Source organism: Mus musculus, chromosome 19, assembly GCF_000001635.26.
Source record: "Mus musculus strain C57BL/6J chromosome 19, GRCm38.p6 C57BL/6J".
NCBI classification, from domain to species: Eukaryota; Metazoa; Chordata; class Mammalia; order Rodentia; family Muridae; genus Mus; species Mus musculus.
Window position 1 is genome coordinate 32418707 of NC_000085.6, and position 11311 is coordinate 32430017.

General features: G+C 43.2%; 1 pseudogene; it reads left to right on the forward strand.

The window, feature by feature from the left end:
- Positions 4405 to 6384, forward strand: Gm38616 (predicted gene, 38616; annotated as a pseudogene).

Genomic DNA, 11311 nt, shown 5'->3' on the forward strand with positions numbered 1-11311 from the left:
TATATAGTATGTATACACATATAGTATGTATATGTATATGTGTATGTGTATGTGTATGTGTATATATACATATATACACACACACACATTTGATGAGTATAATTTCATTTTATCTATTGATAAGTCCTCCTCTAATCTCCACACACATGCTGTAGCAGACACACTCAAAACACACACACATACACACACCCCACATGTGCAGGCACACAACTAAAAATTATTAATCTTTACTTTAAAAAGATTCTCCATCATATAAAATCTCTTCCCATTGTCCTCAAGAGCAGAAACTTAACATGCTTTTATCTTGATTCTCAAAAAAAAAATCTTCTTCCAAGTATGTTTTTCAAGGAGTTGAGATCATCAATCAGAAATCCATGCATCTTTCTTGGAAATGTTACTAGCCAAGTCCTAGGAATCTATCTCCAAAGCAATCAATGTGAACAAGTCATTTCTGTTATCGTGAAGCACTGAGAGTCTGGCGTCTGTTCTATCTGAGCCAACCTTCTGCTTCAGCCTCCATCTGAAAATCCTGGCGGGGCCAGAGTCCTTCCAGTATTTAGAAATAGAATGAGCAGTCTATGGATAGGTCTGGCTGACACAGGGTGATGAATTACAGGGAGTCAGCCAGACTACATTTAACATTATGATTCAGTAATGTGGCTGAAAAGGGGCACATTTATTCTTTTGGTTTTACAATAATGTTTTTATTAGAACAATGATATATGAACATGACTGAAAATTGGAAAGTGCAAACACATAAATAAAAGAGAGAAAGGAAAGCACATGGGAACCTCGCCACCAGGAATAGTCACCATAGCCTTCTGCCCGGCTGCTTAGGTTCCCTCCGTTAATTGCCTCTACTTTCCCTAGAACATATGTAAGCCATGTTCTATATACTATTTCATATGCTAAAGGGCATAGTGCGTATTTTCCGGTCTGACACTAGCACATCTGCTTACAATTGAAGAACTAAGGACACTATGAAAGATTACCTTATCAAATGTAAGGACATATCAAAAACAATGATTGACTACTGTATGCATGTGTAATGACATACCCAAAAACATTTAGTGACTTCTCTCAAGCCTGTTGTTTCCACCCCATCACCATGCAAATAAGGCTTTGATAAATTTTGCTATACTCAACAATCTATGTGCTTTCGATCACTTTCATTTCTGGAAGTGAGATTCATGCTTCCAAGTCTTGGGCATCGTTTTTGTTTTTGCTTTTGTTTTGTTTTGTTTTGTTTTGTTTTGTTTTGTTTTGTTTTGTTTTGTTTTGTTTTGTTTTTGAGACTGGGTGACTCTGTATAGGCCTGGCCTTCCTGGCATTTAGTATCAGTCCAGGCCAGCCTCATACTCGCTGAGATCCTCCTGCCTCTGCCTCCCTAGTGCTGGGATTAAAGGCAGGTGCCCAATGCCTTCCTTAGGTTTTATGTATTTTAAATGTTGTATACACATATTAGCTGAAATTTGACTTCAGAGGGTTATATAAATGTGAGGAATATGTTTTTATTTACCTTGTCCTCACAGTAGCCAAATGAGTTTCTTTGACACTAGAGTCACTCAGTGAAGCACAAGTTTAATACAATAATGTCAATCAACAAACATTGACCATAAAGGATGCTCTCAGAGAGCAGCATGGCACATGAGTCTCTTGGGATGCTCAGTGGTAGTTCTGTTCCCACTTAGCTTGGTTATTCTGAGGCATTAGCAAGTGATATTTTTCCTAGTGGGTTTTAGCTTCTCCAATGTTCAGGTATAGTTTAAACTTAAAAGTGCCCCCACTTGCTAGCAGGACAAACCTGAGCATCAAACATCTCCATTGGATTAATTTTCTGCTATAGAGTGCAGGGCCACACAACATTGACCTCACTGAGACATTCTGAGGCTGAACACACCATACTGTGATGTAAAGTACATAATAATTCTGAGGCTGAACACACCATACTGTGATGTAAAGTACATAATAATTGTTTGATAATTTTTTATTGCTATTTTACATTGTCAATGAATTCTGAAAGTATTTGCTCTTAAGATAGGATATGTGATGAAAGTTGACAATTTTTATGCAAACATACACACTGCAGTCAAGAAGCAAAAAATTATTCTCAACAATTAAAGAACTTCTGGGGAAATCAGCATCCCTGACAGAACAATTGTGATAAAAAAAACTGTATGGTATTGGTACAGTGACTAGCAGGTAGATCAATGGACTAGAACTGAAGACCCAGAAATGAACCCACACACCTATGGTCACTTGATCTTTGACAAAGGAGCTAAAACCATCCAGTGGAAAAAAGACAGCATTTTCAACAAATGGTGCTGGTTCAACTGGTGATCAGCATGTAGAAGAATGCAAATTGAACCATTCTTATCTCCTTGTACAAAGCTCAAGTCCAAGTGGATCAAGGATCTCCACATAAAACCAGATACACTGAAACCAATAGAAGAGAAAGTAAAGAAGAGCCTTGAACACATGAGCACAGGGGGAATTTTCCTGAACAGAACACCAGTGGCTTCTGCTTTGAGATCAAGAGTCAACAAATGGGACCTCGTAAAATTGCAAAGCTTCTGTAAGGCAAATGATACTGTTAATAGGACAAAATGGCAACCAACAGATTGGAAAAAGAGCTTTACCAATCCTACATCTAATAGAGGGCTAATATCCAATATATACAAAGAATTTGAGAAGTTAGACTCCTGAGAACCAAATAACACTATCAAAAAATGGAGTACAGAACTAGACAAAGAATTCTCAATTGAGGAATACTGAATGGCCAATAAGCACCCAAAGAAAGAAATGTTCAACATCCTTAATCATCGGGGAAATGCAACCCAAAACAACCAGTCAGAATGGCTAAGATCAAAAACTCAGGTGACAGCAGATGCTGTCGAGGATATGGAGAAAGAGGAACACTCCTCCATTGCTGGTGGGATTGTAAGCTGGTACAACCACTCTGGAATCAGTCTGGAGGTTCCTCAGAAAATTGGACATGGTACTACCTGAGGACCCAGCTATACCACTCCTGGGCATATACCCAAAAGATGGTCCAACATATAACAAGGACACATGCTCCACTATGTTCATAGCAGCCTTATTTATAATAGCCAGATGCTAGAAAGAACCCAGATGTCCTTCAACAGAGGAATGGATACAGAAAATGTGGTACATTTATACAATGGAGTATTACTCAGCTATTAAAAACAATGACTTCATAAAATTCTTAGGCAGATGAATGAAACTATAAAGTATCATCCTGAGTGAGGTAACCCAGTCACAAAAGAACACACATGGTATGCACTCACTGATAAGTGGATATTAGTCCGAAAGTTTGGAATACCCACGATACAATTCACAGACCATATGAAGTTCAAGAAGAAGGAAGACCAAAGTGTGGATGCTTCAGTCCTTCTTAGAAGAGGGAACAAAATACTCATGGGAGCAAATACGGAGATAAAGTGTGGAGCAGAGACGGAAGGAAAGGCCATCCAGAGACTACCCCACCTGAGGATCCAATCCATATACAGACACCAACCCAGACACTATTGCAGAAGCTAAGACAGGAACCTGATATAGCTGTCTCCTGAGAGGCTCTGCCAGAGCCTAACAAATACAGAGGCAGATGCTCACAGCCAAACATTGGACTGATCACGGGGTCCCCAATGGAGGAGTTAGAGAAAGGACCGAAGGATCTGAAGGGGTTTGCAGCCCCATAGGAAGAACAACAATATCAACTAACCAGATCCTCCAGAGTTCCCAGGGACTAAACCACCAACCAAAGAGCACACATGAAGGGACCCATTGCTCCTGCTGCATATGTAGCAGAGGATGGCCTTGTTGGGCATCAGTGGGAAGGAAGGCTCTTGGTCCTGTGAAAGCTCAATGCTCCAGTGTAGGGGAATGCCAGGGCTGGGAGTCAGGAGTGGGTAGGAGGGTGGGAGAACACCCTCATAGAATGGGTATCGGGGGGTGGGGGATGTGATAGGGAGTGTCTGGAGGAGAATCCAGGAAAGGTGATAACATTTGAAATGTAAATAAATAAAATATCCATTAAAAATGAAATGACTTAAAGGTTGCCAGTGAATCCAACAATGGCTCCTACTAACAGAAGTTCCTAAAATCCAGACGTTGCTCAGTCCACGAGCCTGGATGTCTTCGCTGGCCTTCAATAAATGCTGGAATCCTGCAGAAGTAGGCTCAGATGCCAGTGAAGGGATGGACTTGATAATGAGGGTAGAGCAAGCAGGCAAAGAGCAAAGGCTTCCTTCTTCCATGTCTACATAGGCTTCCAGCAGAAGGCATGGCCCCAATCAGAGGCGGGTCTTGCCATCTCAGAAGATCTGGATTAAAGGTATATGTCTTCTCACATCTAATCTAGATAGATTAGAAGAGGATTTTTCAACCTCACTGGGTTGCGGCTGCATCCACCTCTACCGCCATCTAGCCAGCCCTATGGGTCTCAGGGAGGTGGGTGACTCTATGATGAGAGACAAGCCAATATGGGAGCAGGTTGAATCCAGCTTTATTCGGCATTACTGTCAGTTATTTGATAATGACAGAACCCAACTACGTGCAATTTGCATTGAGTCACCATCATGCATTATGTGGGAAGTACAGCAGTTCCGGGGGAAAACTGCCATTGTGGAGACGCTATCTAGCCTTCCATTCCAGAATATTCAGCACAGTATCCTGGTGCAGGATCATCAGCCTACATCAGATAGCTGCATCTTCAGCATAGTTGTAGGGCAGCTTAAGGCTGATGAAGATCCCATCCCAGGTTTCTACCTGATGTTTCTATTAAAGAACATTAAAGATGCCTGCTTGGGTTTGCACCAACAGCATCTTCAGGCTTGCCCTGCACAACTTCAGCTGACCTCCTCCTGGACAGACACAATGTTTCCTCCTCCCTCCTGTTCCTGATCCTATCTCATTCCTCCAGGTGCTCCAAATATCATATTCAAAGGAGCAGGGCCAAGGTGGGAGTGGGTGCAGGCTGCAGTGGGCTTCAGTGACCAAGGGGTTGTGTGTGATGTTTGGATGTTGGACTAGTTGCATCTGACAGGAGAAGTTTGTGTTGTACCAGCAGATGCCTTGGAAAGACTTAAGTAACGCAAAAGATTGCCGGGTTTTGGTTTTGTTTTATTCTGTTGTTGTTGTTGTTGTTGTTGTTGTGTTGTTGTTGTTAATCTACTGACAAGTTGCTCTAGTAACCCAAAGAAGTGAAGGAGAAAGCAGCTGCCTCACCAACCGCCCAGATACCGATTTGTTCAGATGTTTCAATGCCTCATGATACAAATTGTTTTAATTAGTTAAGTACTTGGCTGGGCATCAACCATTCTGGCCCAATGTCTCTCATGACACTCATGTGCCCCCTCCATCTCTGCCTCACTTTGACAGTATCTGCTGTAAGGAGCAAATTCACTCAAGTGGCAGTCCCAACTAAGCTCTCATGCCTGCTGGCCGGGGCAGAGTTCTCTCCAGCCCAGTTGGTCTTTGGAAAGCAGGTCTGGCCTGAAGCTGCTCTTATACTGGAGGCTCTTCAGTCAGCTCGGTCTGACACCTCCCGTGGCCTCTGCTCTGTAGACTTGGGTCTAGTAGCAGGGTAGATGACTCTGCAGCAGCTAGAAAGGCCTTGGCATATATGACTTCCCATGTCTATACCCTCTGGGTTGAAGTCCCCAATGGAAGGGCATGCTCTATACTCAGAATGAATGGCATTCAGGTGCCCACATTCCCCAAACAAAGCAAGAGATGCTGTACTGTCTGTTTGGGATATCAGAGCCAGGCCCCACTGGGTGGAGTGTAAATTCCACACTATGGAAGGAATCAGTGGGAAGGAATCTTGCTCTATCTCTCCTCTTAGACTTGTGCAAGGCATTTACACACCATCTCTTTACTTTCCACACACCCCATACTCTCTTCAAATCCCAGTAAGTCTTAACTATTATGGTAGTTTCTGCCCTGTTTCTTAGTCCGGGCACAGGTCTTGGCCAGTACAAATATAGCTTTTCATCCTTGAGACCTCTGGATAGTATAAAACTGCTGTCAAAATAGCAACTGCAAGCTAGAGCCAAGCCCAGGATTTGGGGCTTAGGATTGGTTGGGTACACCTGAAAGCCCCCCCTCCCCGCCATCTGGCACTGTGAGGGGAGTGTAAAGATTTCCGTATACTCCATAGGTTGCCTGGTTATACCAGCTTACTCCTAGACAGCATATGGCAGGTTCCAGTGGGATTGATCTCTAAATTGCTGTGTATTGGGGGACGTAGGGGTGGAGGAGAGATAGATGCCAGCTGCCTCTTAATCCACCCTGTATAAAATCTGCAATACAGCTTCTTCCATATACCTGTGCCTGAAATGTCTGCAAGAAAGAAGTATTTGTTTTTTTTTTAAAAAAGTGGATCTTTCCACTTCAAACTAAGCAAAAATCTCTAAGTGTGCCCTATTTGGGGTGGGGGTGGGGGTAGGGGAGGGGTTGTTAGCTAATTCTGGCTGTAGATAAGTTGACAACCAAGAACAGTGACCACAACAGAAAATCCTGAAAGGCCTTTGCTGTCCTGTCCTGATGTGGACAGAGCACAGGAGGCAAGTCTACAGAAAGAGCTTTGACCCTTGAGGAGACCCCCGCGCGGTGTGTCTGACTCTGGGGGGAGGGGGGCTACGGATACTGATTACCGTGTGACAACCAAGCAGGTTCTGCGGTCAGGAACAGGAAAGGCTACACAAGGATTGACACAAGAGGTTGGCAGTGCTTTGTGGTGAGGGGAGGATCAAACCAAGCCTTGGTTTTCCCGGTTGCTTAATTTTACAGTGACTATCGTATAGATTATTATGTGTCAGGCTCTTCGTGGGCCCAGAAGAATCAGCAGGGAACAAAAGGCCAACATTCTACCATTCGCAGAGATGTAGTCTAGAGAGAGGGCACTCAAAGAGATGGACTTTAGGCATGACAAGTATGGGTGAGTGGTAAAGGAATATGCCGTAGTAAATGGACTTGGGAAGACTGTGATCTCCAAAAGTGGCATGGAGTCAAGCCTTAGAGGAGGCAAAGGGGTATGCAGCCCAGATTTAAAGATGGAGTGTTCTAGATAGAGAACCTGCAAGCATGAAGCCCACAAGACAGGAGTGTGTCTGATTTCAGGAAAAAGAGTGAGGAGAGGTGGCTGCAGCAGGTTCAGTGAGAGACTTGGACAAGTGGTGGCTGAGAGTAGTGAGGCGTGATTGGTTATTGGAGAACCAGGAAGCCAGGATGACTGGGTTGTCTTGGATCTTGGATCAAGTAATCCTATTATAATGCGTATTCTGCAAGAGGACTTCCCTTGGCCCAACCCTGTACTATCCTAACGGAATAAGCCACCCAGTCTCTCTGCTTTGTTCTTCATCTTTGTAACAGGTTAGAGAGGCAACTCTGGGGGAAACAGGAAGTGAAGACAATGCCTGGACTGGCTGTGCCTGGGTATTCCCATTAGAGGAGTAGGAGCCATGTTCTCTAATGAGGTTCTGGACCATGCTACCTTCTCAGACCAGGCCAACTCCATAACTCACCACAAGCAAAAACATGTATTTTTAGTTTAAAATGTGTCAGAATACTGAATATAAGAATGGAGTCGTGTGAGAATTCTCAGTGCTTGTGAGAAAAGTCCAAGAAAACAAGACAAGAGTCTTATAAGTTCGGTCTCCTCAAAACACAGAACTGTTCTTGGAATGTGTTTCCGCCCAGATGTGGCAGACAGGAGTGGGTATACTTCAGCTGTCATTATTCATATGCCTCTATGGAAAAACTTTTTTTTTTGCCATATGTGACTTGTCCTTGTGATTGAACACCTTACTCGTGTGAGACTTCCCAACCTTCAGAGTATAAAGTGTCTGATGCTCTGAATAAACTTGGCTATTGCATGAGCCTTCAGCCTGCCTCGTTTTTAGGCCTCACTCTCCCAGCTTCACATAACAACCAGAGCAGCAACAAAGATGGTGACAGGGTAGGGCAGAAAAGGCTTTGCTTTTGTTATTTTTGGCTTTTCTCTCTGACTTGTGATATAGGGATGTGTAAATATATCTGTGTATATCTTTATACATCTCTCCATGAAAATCTAAAGGTTCTCTTATTTACATTTCAAAAATGCTGAAACATTAAAACAGACATTTGGAATCTATAAATACATACTTGTTTTCAATTCATGTGAATAAGTATAAAGAATCATTCTAAGTAATTAAAGAAAGTATCTAAAGACTGTGGCAAGAATTGGAAGCCAATGAGTGACAGTGTTCCATATGTAATAGAGGCAGTTTGAGAAGTTATTCTTTCAGAATGTTCCTGTATACATTTCTTTGTTGTGATAGACTGTTGACTATAAACTAAAAAACTAATGTTGAGTTTCTCCAGAGCAGGCAGGCTCACTCATAGTTATGCCTGTTGGAGTAACCATGTCCTTCCACTAACAGCTGAAAAGTGACAAGCCTAATGTCACACAGATACTTGTCCAGTAGCCTCATTCACTGAATACCAGAAATTCTCTCCTCAGTCTGCTGCTTCACCTTTTATGGCTAGCTCTTAGACTGTCATTCATATCTCAACTTAAACAACCCCTGTTCACACAAGCTCTCACAGTCTCAGATCTAGGGCAGCCCTGCTCTATTAAACTTTTAAGAGACCATCACTCTTGTTTGTTTTAAGATGGTGAAATCTCTATGTTGACCAAGATCAAATTGAACTAGCAAGGTTAAGTGATTCTGCTTGGCTTTCCTAATTGCTGGGACTACAGGTACACAACACTGTCACTCATTCCCCCGCCTCTCGTGTGTGTTTGTGTGTGTGTGTGTCTTATCCCACCCAGTGTGCTCCATGAAAGTAAGAAGAATTTTAACAGAAAAAGGAATCTGCTTCCATCTTAGGCTTCAAAGCCATCTTATAATAAAGACAAACTAGGTTTATTTCTGTTTATCGTTAAACCTCTGTTTGTTTCTCAAGAGTTGGGCTATTCCCCACCTGTAACTTTAACTACATATGGTTCTGTACTGCCAGTTTCAGGAATGACAGTTATATCTTTGTTTCAAGAAGTTGTTAAGGTGTTTATAACCAACCGACCTTTGTTTCAAAAGGTTCTATGACCACCTGTGACTTCCTTCTTTTGCCCATCTTGCAATCATGTCCTTGCTTCAGGAGGGACTAGCTTGCTATGCTTATGTTCTGTTACCACACCTATTCGGCCCACCAAGTCCTGCCTTTGGAAATCCCCCACCCCTGAGCTATAAAAGCTTTGTCTTCCTCCCATCCAATGCTGATCTTTCAAACCCCACCTTGGGGAAAGGCAATCTGTGTGCAGGAATGAGAAGGCTTCCTTTAATTAATTGGGCCATGATGGTTTGGCTTGGTAGTCTTTTCCCTCCCATCTTTGGAATTACCTTCCTTGGAGTTAGCATTAACTATGCAGTTTTTCTTCACATACTCAGCACCCTGCTTGCCAAGTACAGGGTACTCATAAATATTTAGCGAACAAATCAAGTTTTCTCTTGATGGACCCACTTTCTATCTATGGTGGACCCACTTTCTAGTCTATTGTGAGTTGGTTATCTATGTATCCAACCCATATCTTACCTGGCCATTCATGTGATAGCTCTCTATGCCCGTTCATCACCAGGGAATCTGACACAGGAAGGGAGAGAGAGAGTCAGCATGTGTGAAATAGCTCCCCTGTAAAGACTCAGTACAAGAGCATCCAAATCAATAACATTGTCTTTGTGCTTGTTGGAATATTTCCCACGTGTATGTTCTTCCGAGAAGCATCTCTCTTTAGAGTTGACAGTTCTGTACAATAAAGAGGTGGTTCTTGTTTACACTAAAAACTCAAGACACTGCTACTGAAATATTTTTAGAACTTTTAAGAACCAGTGCTCAACACTTACATCATTTTAAGCACACAACATTAAAATCAACAGCCATGGTTAGCTAGCAACACAGCAAATGACACGTGCATTTGGACTTTGATTTTTTTTCTTTTTAATTAGAGATGATCTAGACCCAGACCTTTCTGCTCCTGAGACACAGACCTCCCAGCTGGGGAGCTCTGTAACAGGAAAACTTCTGCTGTCTCTCTTTCCTCTCTGACCCCATCCCCGACACATCACAAAGATCTTCTTCCTCAACTTTTCTTCCCCAAACTTATCCCATTACTCTAGCTTCCAACACCAATAGGCATTCACTGGAAACACAGCAACTGAGCAGGACGGGGAAAGACCCCTAACACCAGCAGGCATGCCCTGCTAACCCAAGTTCCCTGTGAACACACCAGCCAAGCAGACCAGGGGAACTGGTGACACAGAGCCACCACACATTCTGAATCCAGAAAGAGAACAATAATCCAGGAATAAAACATTTACCCAGCAAAGACAAATCCAGAAAACAGCACTGAGACCTATAATTACCCCAAATCCAGATGCCTAGATGTCAGTGTAAAACTGCAATTAATAACTGTCTCAACTAGAGCCCAACTATCCTCGCACAGCAGGTCCTGAATATTCCAACATAACTGAAACACAAGAAAAAAATCTTCTTTTTTTGGGGGGGGGGGTTTCGAGACAGGGTTTCTCTATTTAGCCCTGGCTGTCCTGGAACTCACTCTATAGACCAGGCTGGCCTCGAACTCAGAAATCCACCTGCCTCTGCCTCCCGAGTGCTGGGATTAAAGGCTTGCACCACCACTGCCCGACAAGAAAAAAATCTTAAAGCTATCTCTATGAACACGATAGAAGTCCATTAACAGCTGGGCAGTAGTGGCGCACGCCTTCAATTCCAGCACTTGGGAGGCAGAGGCAGGCGGATTTCTGAGTTCAAGGCCAGCCTGGTCTACAAAGTAGTTCCAGGACAGCCAGGGATATACAGAGAAACCCTGTCTCAAAAAAACAAAAAGCAAGAAAACAAACAAAAAATAACAACAACACCCCCTCCCAAAAACGAAGTCCATTAACAGGAAATTCATAAACCCCTTAAAGAAATCAAAAAAGGGAATGTGGCAGAACACACCCAGACAACCCATGCCCATCTTCGTGTGGTTCAGGTCAGAAGACACTCACAGTTCCAGGTGCCATTAAGATGAAGAAGTCAGTTTGGGAGAGATAGAAGAGAAAGAAAAGCAAAATGGATGGAGCACAGTGAAGAGAGGCAGAGCTGGAGACTCTAGTGGTGAGGAACAGACGGATATGAGCAGCCTGCACTGCCACCTGAGGCTGCAGTAAAGTCACAGCCCGAGCTGCCACTGAGGATCTGTCTGGGTCCATGGTCATGCAGCAGCAAGGCCCATGTGTTGATGCCC